Below are 11,544 nucleotides of genomic sequence, written 5' to 3' on the forward strand. Positions count from 1 at the left end.
GGACCAAGAACAATGAATGGGGCACATCGGGGCTTTTCAGTTCACTATTAGAGACCGTTCGTCTGTTGACAAACGGTTTTATTTCCTCGCTGCTTTCGATTTGCTACCAACGTCGTGACAGTTGTCGCTGGTAGCGGTGGTGTGTCGTAGTAGAATGGGAATAGGGATGGTAGTAGAATGGGAATAAGGATGGGGATGTTCAGGTATGGGGATAAATTCGATATTTCTTTCTATTCAATTTCAGTTTATATTCTATTTTAAATATTTCAATTTTAAATTCATTATATCTTTAGCAGCCATAATTTTAATACAAATGATAATAGTAATAAGGGTAGTAATAAGAAAAATAATAATGATGATAGGGATAATAATAAGAGTAATAATAAGAATAATAATAATAATAATAATAATAATAATGTACAAAGAAAAACTATTTACAGGGAATATTAACAAAAAGACAAATGTAACCATTTTGAGAGGTTACAATAGACGTAGTAGGATTCCTGGTAGACGTTGCGCCCTTTACACACAACATAAAGCTTCATTGAGTTTAGTTTAGAATAATGGCAGTGGCCAGCCTGCCATGCCCAACATAAATATCGTGTCTTAGAGAATCATCTAACCCAGCTATCCTCATGGCACTTCACACGACACGTCTCTGAAATAGTAGCGTTTCTTTTGCAATTACTAAGAACGACAGTCTCACCAACTAGAGAATTTGTCACAAGCTTTTGATCAGTATTCAATTGATACCTCGAAATTTTACAGGTTTTTATTTCCATAATGACGCCAAAGATTTTGTCATACGAGCATGAGAAAATTGCCATAAAAGCTACATGTTATTCACGAAACGCTTTCCGCCAATGTCGTGTTGTTCTTGCATTAGCACGAATCACACAAATTGATAGTGAAAATTGAAAGTTACATATTTTCTTGAAAATATATAAAATATATTCAAATTGTTTTACCATAAGTTGAGATTCTGATCTATTTATATCTATGAGTCAGAAGGTACGAACTTCATCAGCAGTGCAGCGATTTCCAGCACTTATGACACTAACTTTTCCTATCATCAACAGATAGAACCCAGTGCTATTTCGGTGATGATGGTCAGTTCACAGTTCCACATTCGAGTCCACCGCCAGACAACCAAACAACCAACCAACCAACTAAAGCAGCCAGCACAAAGCAACTGTCAATTTAAAGGGAAATTTTCTATTTTCATAGGAAAACTGTCAGCCACATCGCATCAGCAGCAACAGCAGGTTCCCAAATGCAGCTTGGTCCGTCCGTCTGTTCCCACGTCTATTTGGATGGACTATGAAGGGGGCTCAAGTTGGCCTGGTGAGACAGAGATCTTTCCATTCTTGGAATGCAAGTTCAATATTTGGTTCGGCAAAACAAAAAACCTTTGGAAATTTTCTAGACTTTTTGAGCATGTACTGGAGAATACATTTGCAACTTTTCGATCTTCTATTTAAAATGATCAACCTTGGAAAGCTAGGTCTCGGCTATTTATAGACCGATTTTGATGAAAATTTTACAGAATTTGAGACATCACTTGAATTTTAACATATATTTTTGAGTGGTTTTCTAATTCATGAGTTCAAAAGCAATAATTGTATGATTAGAAAAATTTGCAAAGGTGTGGTCTACAACTGAACGTCATTTCAATTACGCAAATTTGCAAGCTTTTTTTATGTGTCAATCAGGGAAGTGAAAATATAAGAACTACCAAAGTTCCAGCGAGTCCGTAAATAAACGAAAAAGAAAGCTTCCCGGCTTCACCTAGGGTCGAGGGGTGAAGCCCTGGCAAAAAGGAAAAGCTTATTTCTTGTTTGTATACCGCCAGAATGAAATTAAAATTGATGGCCCGGTGCTGGCTCGCTTCGGGTGTGCTTTTTGCATCAGAGAATGTGTAGCAGCTTGTGCAGGCTTTGGCAGTTGATGGTATCTGCTGGTGATAGTCGAAAAAATTCAATTCCCTCCCGATCTCGACTCGACTGCTGCTGGTTTTGGCTGGGGGCTCCAATATTCGAGTGGGTGGGTCGGTACACTGAGTATATGTTTGGCTTTACTTTTTGTGCTCTTTTGGACAGCACTAGGTCTCAAGATAATTCTATTCAGTTGAACTTCTCGCAGTGACAATCGTTAGATTCGTTTTCCACGATACACTGGCACTTCAATTTATGAACTTGATCTGGAGTATCCTTTGACAGATACGCTTAGTTCGACCTCAACTGTGAGGCCGTCTTTAGTGTCGTGTACTAGACTCGACTACAGTCTAGGTCAAAATACGCGTATCTGTCAAAGGACACAAATTCAAGTGGAATAGAATGGTATAGCACGAAATTAGGTTTCAATTTAATTTAAGTATACCGGGTCCCCCCGTTCGTTTGACCACATTTAATCTGAAATTTGTACCCCGCTAATTTGCACATCGTTCAGATTAAAAATGGTTCAAACGTCATTTAGGTCATGGAATGGAGTGAAGTGAGATGGAACGCTGTGGAACGGAACGCAGAATCAAAACAAGACAGTGAAAGAGGTAACCAGAAACACGTTTCTAGGGTGACTAGATGTTCAAATTAAAAATGAACCCCGATGGTTTGCATGAGGTACCGTTCAAATTAGCGGGGTTGCACGGTAATGCTCCAAAACGACGTACAGTCGGAGCGCGTTATAACGACATCGCAAGGGACCGTCGCATTAGAGAAAAGTCGTTATAGAGAATAGTCATAACATCGAAATATTTTTCATGGGACCGAAAAATGTCTGTATAGAGAGCTTTTGTCGTTATAAAAATTGTCGTTATAACGAGCTTCGACTGTATCTAACATTCGGAAGGAGTGTTTTGCTTTGTGCTTGTCACATACTCCATGATGATTGGTCAATATCATACCTTGATTGTTATATACGTCAATTTGTATGTGCCCATAAAAACTTAATGAAGTAAGTCAATTCGTCAGTTGCTATATTCTACAGGGTGATTCAAAATTAAGAAAATAAAATTAAAATCCAATTTCCCATAGCTTTCCTACCATCCTTACCATGAAAATTGTGTTCTGTGAAATTTCAGCTTACTAGGCGATGATTTTTTTTTTATATATTCATGAGTAAGTTTGCTATTATTTTGCTTCATATGGCATCAAAGCCCTTCAAACATCTACACAAATCCCAAACACAATTAGCTCACAAGGGATTTGTTTCTTCAGCAACATGAGTGATAAGTGTGTTCTTACATTGCAGTACTGTTGTGTTTGGAACATTTCCCAAAATATCTCAAAAGTAATTTCCATATTTCTTTGGGCCACCTTTAAATCATCCCCAAAAAGGGGGGGGGGGCGCTTTCGTATTTCCCGATCAGTGAAAGTACGGTCAATAATGATTTACCTCCGCGCCAAATGCATTCTCAACTGTTCTTGGGAGAGTGGTCTTATGAAAACTTCTTCAGTTATTTAGTGAGAGCTTCCTTTTTCTTCAGGATTTTCTCTTGGGATTTCACTTGGAAATCTCTACATTGATTCTTCCTTAGATACCTTGAAAGGTTCTCCAGAGATGTTTCTAGGAGTCCTTTAGTAATCAGCTCAGACAATTTTTCGGAGATTTCTACAAGATTTTTTCCAGAGACTCCTCCAGGGATTTCTCTAGGAAAATCTCTACAAGCATATTTGCAGAGATCTCTCCAGTTTTTTTCTTCAGGAATTTCTCCAAGGATTGCTCCAGAAAAATCTCTACATAATTTTCTCTTGAAATTGTTCCAGGGATGAGTTGGTAAATAAACGACTACACTTTTTTTCTACGAGTTTTGTGTTTGAAATACGTTTTTTGTCCATGCGTTCTTTATTTAAAAAAGTCGTATATTTGATATTCCAGGGATTTCTCGAGGAATTTCTCCAAAGACTTCCTTGGGAATCCACCTATAGGATCCTGCAAGAATTTAGGATTAGGGATTAGCCTAGTAGAGTTTGCATTCCCGGGAACATTTCCCGGGACTTGAGATTTCCCGGGATTCCCGTTTCCTGGGAAATTATTTTCTGTTTCCCGGGATTCCCGTATTTCCCGGGATTTCCATATTTCCCGGTAGCTCTATATTACTATATTACTACATTACTTCAAACAAAACCATCGCAAAATTTACTTTTCACATAATTCTAACCAATGAGTGAGTTCATCACTAGTTATATTTCGATGCTGATTTTTTTGATTTTTTTTCGTAATAAAATAGTCGTTCATAAAATGGATTTCGTTTTTGACGAAAGAGTATATGCTATATAACATAAAGGTATTTTCGAAGGATCTTTTCTATGAATTGAGTAGGCTTTAAAGGTTTCATGGATGTTACAGTCACAATTTTTAATATAAAGACCCTAATTGGATTTTATTCTAAACTTCATACGATTTATCAAGAATAAATTCCACGTGGACTTTTGTTTAATGCTTTTTTTTTTTGTTTTGAAACCTAGCGTTTGAAATGAAGCTAGGCTTTAAAGGTTTCATGGATGTTACAGTCACAATTTTTAATATAAAGACCCTAATTGGATTTTATTCTAAACTTCATACGATTTATCAAGAATAAATTCCACGTGGACTTTTGTTTAATGCTTTTTTTTTGTTTTGAAACCTAGCGTTTGAAATGAAGCTAGCATTGTTTTAGAGAAACATGAATAAATTGGTCACAAAGAAAAGAAATAACCAACAAATTTACTGGCACAAATAATACAGGGTCGATGTATCATGAACATGTTGAATTTTGAAGCCACATAGTTAAGCACAAATATTTGAACAAAATCGAAAAATAAACTCAGATGCACGTCATCTGAAAGCATTTTATCTCGATTTGTAAAAAAAAAAACATAAAAAATATGAAAACTCAAATTTTTGTATTTATTGTTGCTTGTGCTACTATAGGAACACAAATACAAATCAAACCCGTATTTTTACAAAACTTTTATATTTTTCCTTTAACCCTCTAATACCCAAATTTTTATTTTCGATCTAAATATCATTTTTAGTTACCGTCGATGGGGGTGACAATGGGTCTAGGGGGTGAGATTGGGTCAAAACGGAAAAATATGTTTTGTGAAATATTTCAGCTAATAACGCTGATATTACTAAATTTAATAATTCATATGTTAGGGAACATATTATTACACATAATTCATAACAATTTACATTTTTAGAAAAAGTAGTTTTTGTTTACTACATCAATAAACTTGCATGTTGAAACTAGATAAAATTTACAACATTAAATTTCTCCTGTACAAAGTATCACGCATGTACTCTAGCCTCTATCGGTGTATTAGAAGAATGTTGAAAGTCTTTTCATTACACATCACAGGTATTTTCCGGAATCTGTTTGATTTTCCCACAAAAAAATCATTTTTTTCGCTACGATGTCTAAAACATTGAAAATGGGGGTGAGATTGGGTCAAGCAAGAACGATAGTAAATTAAATTCCAAGTCCACTTTTTTGACATTTTAAGTGCCGGATGTTCTCTTTTTTCATTAAGATGTGTTTATTCTTTCTAAATACAGCATCTCTGAAACATCAAACAAGTCTACTTGAATATTCCGTGCATTGAATAACAATACAACGCATTTTGACAATTTCTCAAACCAGAAACTGTGTTTCGTGCGCAGCAACATCGTAAATTTTTATCAAAATTGTGTTTTTTTTTCTAAATTTGATTATTTATCAGTGTTTTAATATTATAGAAACATCTCACGGAAGTACAAATGAGTTGGATCGCTGAAATACTGGGATTATGACGTCAACTTCTGCCTGAAATTTATTGATCGTGGAATGTCGCACCGAAATTTAACTATTTGCGAAGGATTAAAATAATCACTGTTTCAGTACACCTTTGGGGAAACTGAATGGGCTTTATAGCAATGGGGATGAGACTTTAAAGACAATTTGAGGGAAAAACCAAGAAAATTTATGTAAACTTGACGATGTTGGGTTTACATATTTTTTCTCATAGCTCTTCAATTTTCAGTATAATCTTTCTTTCAAGTGGGTTTATCATACTTGTGAAACATCTTAGATATCTTTTTGTCTTGTTTGCATCGTTTTTTGTCAATATTTTTAAGTTGTGAATGGTTTTGAAATCATATTCTCAAAAACAATTTATTTCAATTACAGTGACCCAATGTCACCCCCTCTATGGGGTGAGATTGGGTCATTTTTCATTCACTTGTGGTGCCGCTGTGAATAAATATTTGTCTTTAATTTTTTGAACGGTTGTTAATGTACCATCAAAGTACATACACACCAAAATTGAAGTTTATTGGAGTTAAATTGCGATAGTTATTCAAAAAATAAATCGCACATATCCCTTTTTGACCCATTGTCACAACCAACGACGGTATCTCAAATCGTTCTAAACAGGTTTTAAGCAATGATTTATTTTTATTCGCAAATCTATGAATTTTGGTTTTTGATTTTTATAATTTTTATTTTTGAACATCCCTATCCTTTTTCATTTTTTCTTGAAGTATCTTCTAGTTACTGATTTTTGACAATAATAAAAAATCAAGTTTTTACGATACTTTTAAAAATAGTAAATTATTGATAATTTTCTGGTAATATTTTTATTTTCCGTGTGATTGACGGAAAAACAGGTTTGAAATTATTTTAATACCACCAAGCTCTTCTTCTGTTATAGGTTGATAGTAGAAAAATATAAAAGGTATAGTTTTTATATTACACGTTAAATAAACCCCAAGCATTTGTAGGTTATATAAGAATACAATTTTTCAAACAATTTCTAAAAATACAAAAAAGTTTCAAAAGTCATAAAAAACTTTTCTCATATTTATTTATTTATTTATTTATTTCATGTCGTCAATCAGAAGTAGACCATTTTGTTACAATTTTACACTTAATATTATTATAGTTTGAAAACGTTATTTTCTTAATCTAGTTCGAATTTTGATATGACATAAATTTTTGTTTTAGTACCGATTTCGTCATAGTAAAGTCAATGGTTTCGCAATGTTTATTGTAAACAGACATTATTTGATTTAAAGGCTCAAATTTGGCATAATTTGTGCGGTGATGGTTTGTATAAAAAATACTTCGACTTTGCAGTTGTCTTGAAGGAGCATAAAAATTTAATTTTGATAAAAGTGTCATCGAGTCAATACGATGCGAAACTATATCGTTTACGAACGAGACCATTGCAAATTCGCGACGTTTCTTCAATGTTTGAATATTAATGAGCATGCATCGTGCTTCATAAGATGGTAGAGGTAACCTTGTCCAACCTAATTTTCGAAGTGCGAACAACAGAAATTGTTTTTGAACTGATTCTATACGATTTTCATGGGTTGATGAAAATGGTGACCAAACTATGCTACAGTATTCTAAAATTGAACGCACATAGGTTATGTATAATGTTTTTATAGTGTATGGATCGTGAAAATTATAGCTAAATCGTTTCATAAATGCTAACATCTTGTTTGCCTTGTTGATAATTGTATTATAGTGATCTATAAAAGTAACTTTGGAATCTAAAATCACTCCTAAATCTCTTATTCTTACGCATTTTTCTACTAGTTGATTCCCTAGGTAGACTGTTGTGTTAGGTATACTACGCTTTCTGCTAAAGGATATTGAATTACATTTTTTCACGTTCAATTGAAGAAGGCTTTTATTGCACCATTTGTAAAACATATCAATTTCATTTTGAAAAGTATGTATATCTTCATCGTTTACTATTTCAAGAAACAGTTTCATGTCATCAGCATATATGAGAGCTTTCACTTTTTTCAGAAGGAAATGTCGTTAACGTATAAAATAAAGAATAATGGCCCTAAATGAGACCCTTGAGGAACTCCCGATGTAACTTTAATTGGAATAGATTTTACTCCTTTGTATCTAACTATTTGTTGGCGATTAGTAAGATAAGACTCTACATATGTGTGTTATGAGTCAAGCTTTAGGCCAAAAATAAAATCATTTTGATTTCCAAGCTACGAAAAAATACACAAAATTCCAAAGTTTACCCCGTCTAAAGGCGGGGTTGGGTATTAGAGGGTTAAAGTGTGTATCAAAAGCTTTCGATTGATATAAAAAAAATAGTTTTATTAATTATTTTGTTTTATGACAAATATTTTCTCTTAGTAGTGCTACTATAGGAACAATAAGTACGCTTTAGATGCAAGGGAGCTTAAACTATAAGCAAAACTATGTTTCGATATTTTTTTCGAAAGATCAATTTGTGTATCAATGGTACATAGATAAATAGTTCCTGAGCTTCATGTCAAAAAAAATATTTTGCAACGATTTATCGCAAAACGGCCATCAAAAGCCACTAGTGCGACTATAGGGGACTGACTACTAATGGAAACCAGACCTTTCACGAAATACGAATAATTTTATAAAGGAAATTCCACCAAATTGGCTTTATTTTCACATGTTTTAGAATTTCCCGGGATCCCGGGATTTCCCGGGAAATGGTAATTTTATTTCCCGTTTCCCGGGAAATCAAATCCCGGGCAATTTGGAAACTCTATAGCCTAGATTTACTCAAGAAGTTTCTCCAGGGATTACTCCAGGAACTTATCCAGCGTTTTTCCAAAAAAATTGTGAGAAGGAAGTACCAAGAGGAATATCTAAAAAAATAGCACCGAAGAAACGGAAGGAATTCTTGTTCGTTTTGATGAAATTCCTGGAGAAATTCATGGATGAACCTTTTTAGCAATTCATAGAGAAATTCTTGAAGGAATACACTCTATCGGATTGTTGGAGGCCCAGAACGAATCTTTGGAGAAATTTCAATGTAACCCTTAGGATAATTCATGTGGTAATACTGGAAGAAATCCTAAAGAAAACTCCTGATGGATCCCTATATGAATTCATACGGTTATTTCTAGTGGTATCCCTAGTAGAATTTTTGGAGTAATATCAGGAGGAAACGTTTGAAGAATATTTGAAGAAAACTCTAGAGGAGTCCTAGAAATAATCTCTGCAATAATCAGATGCAATGTTTTCTTAGAAATCATTATAAAAATTCCTGGAAAAACTGGGATTTTTACTGAAGATTTTACTGGAATGGATGGATCTTACTATGAATCAACCACTGGAGGCATTCTGATAGGAACGCCTGACGAAATATCTAGAGGAAACTCTGTAGAAATGTCCCTGCAAAAATTGCAGGAATTCTTGGAGGAACTCCTGACAAAATTCCTGAACGAATTGCTGAAGGTATTTCTGGAGCCCTATCGAAACCGATCTAGAATATAGCTAGTACAGAGCAAGAAATCTTCCTGGCAAACCGCTAGTGGAATCCTGGTAGAAATTACTGTAGAGATTATCTTGGAGGAATTTCTGTTAAAATCCCTGAAGGAATTTTCGAAACAATTCGTGGATAAATCTCTGTAAGAGTCTCTGGGGATATTTCGAGAGAAATTATTGGGGGAATTTCTGAATGTTTTCCTGTAGGAATTACAGGAGTCCTATTTAAACTGGTCCCAAAATTGTGATTGCTGTTTTTTTTTGGCCGTAACGGAAAAGGTATTCGAGTATGATAATTTTATGTTTGGGAGGCTCATATGGGCTCCTTAATGCATAATGTGTAATTTTTTCCTAATGCATTAGCAAGGATTTTTCGAGAAATCTTCCTAATACTTCCGGAATTTTCTTATCAGCATTAATATTTGCAGAAAATCGTTAATATGACCCTAGTATTAAAATGAATGTGCCATTTGTGATTTTGTATTGAAGATAGTTTAAAAATTCGCGGTGATCAGATCATTCACTCAAGAAATTTCTTCACCTGTTCGAAGACAGAAATGGGGAGAACCGTACCAACCGTTTCATTTCAGTGGATAGATCAAATCGTTGGGAGTGGCTTTTCCAAGAATGTTGGGACGTACTCCATCGTAGTGAGTTTTGATTTTCCTGGGATGGGACTGGAACATAGGTATTGCTGCCTTATGCCCTGGCTTTAGAGCCCTGGATTAAGCATCATTGCATCACTCGCTTTCTGAAATGAAAAGGCGGCTGATTAGGCCCGTCAATGTTACTTCCTTTTTCCGATAAGGCTAGATAGTCGCGTAGTGTCGCTAGCGTTTGTTTCGATTGGCTAAGAATTAATACTACGGTGGTAAAATTCTACCTTACAAGTGACCCCTAATTCATGCGGCTTCAAGCTTACCGTATTCAAAAATCAATGGTTAAGGGGGTCTAAATGAAACCAAACCGCAAACGGAGCATGTGGAGTACCAGGACTCCCTCCACAGTATTGTGCCCTTCCTGTACTACCCGGAGCAATGGTGCAGGCGACCTTGTGTTTCTCCGAGATAATCGGATGCCCTTCTTCAGTCTCATTCTTGACGAAAAATAGGGATGGGATTATAAAGATGTTGTAATTTAGTTGAAATTTTCACCTCTATGGTTTCGCATTTTGCGTTTCAAACAGTGTATTCTGTGCTTTTCGCCTTTGGTGACTTTTAGTAGGTACCAATCTGTTTTTTTCGCTGCTGGTCTGTTTCGTGCTGAGATTGTTAAAAGCCTTATCCTGTCTAGTTTGGGTAGTGGCTACGATTAGGATAGCTCAGATCATTTTTAGCATAAAATAATAGCAACGATCAATCTTTGTAGACGTATGCAAAATGCTACAGTAAAAATGGCGTTTATTCAAGAACCTTACTTACGTAAGAAGATCTCCTATCTAGGTAACCTTGCGGACCATGATGCATTTTAAATTAAACGCTAGCCAAAAGTGAACTGAACGCGTTCTAATTTTGCACGTGAATGCAGTAAACATTGAACTCTCGTGCACGTTTCTGACGCTGCTCACTTTAAAATGCACACTGAAGCACAAAACTTAAAAAAAAAAACTGCACTGAATTCGTATCCCGTACAATGTATGGAATCTTCCATGTCCCTTGACATCTCTAGTAAATCTTTCTGCTGTTAAATTTGTTTTAATCTAACATGAAAACAATTTTCCTTTCGCGTTCATTTTTCTGCTCTTTTGCGTTCAAATTTTTGAACTGCTTAATGTTCAAGCCTACTTGATCTCTAGTTCAAAAATTTGAACTGGACCGCGAACTGAACGCGTTCAAAGGCAACACTGCTTGCGAACTCAGGTTTTGCTACTTTCAGTAAACATGAAATGGCAAATTCGCGTGCCATTCCTCGACAAAATCAAAGTGATTGAATATGCTAACCTCAATTCACAAATTACTTTAAAAACAATACGTAAATTGAAATAACGTTAAAAATATTTCGTTAAACGAGGTACTAGTGTACCATGTATCACAGTCAGCTGAGCGACCGAACAAATTGCGTTTATTGGTATCACATGGCATGGTATTTTAGCGAATCGGAAACGAACTTTCAGAGAGAGAGAGAGTGACAGTGACGATAGTGCATACATTGCTTTATTGGAACCGTGCATAGTGATTTTAGCACCTACGCTTTAAGCTGTTCCACCAGCGTTCATTCGCGCAAATATGCGATTACTTCTGTATCGTGTGTTTTCATTGAGCAAACTGAAAATGGTCAAGCATATACGCACACAGGTTTGC

This window comes from Aedes aegypti, chromosome 3 (genome assembly GCF_002204515.2).
Source record: "Aedes aegypti strain LVP_AGWG chromosome 3, AaegL5.0 Primary Assembly, whole genome shotgun sequence".
Taxonomy (NCBI): Eukaryota; Metazoa; Arthropoda; class Insecta; order Diptera; family Culicidae; genus Aedes; species Aedes aegypti.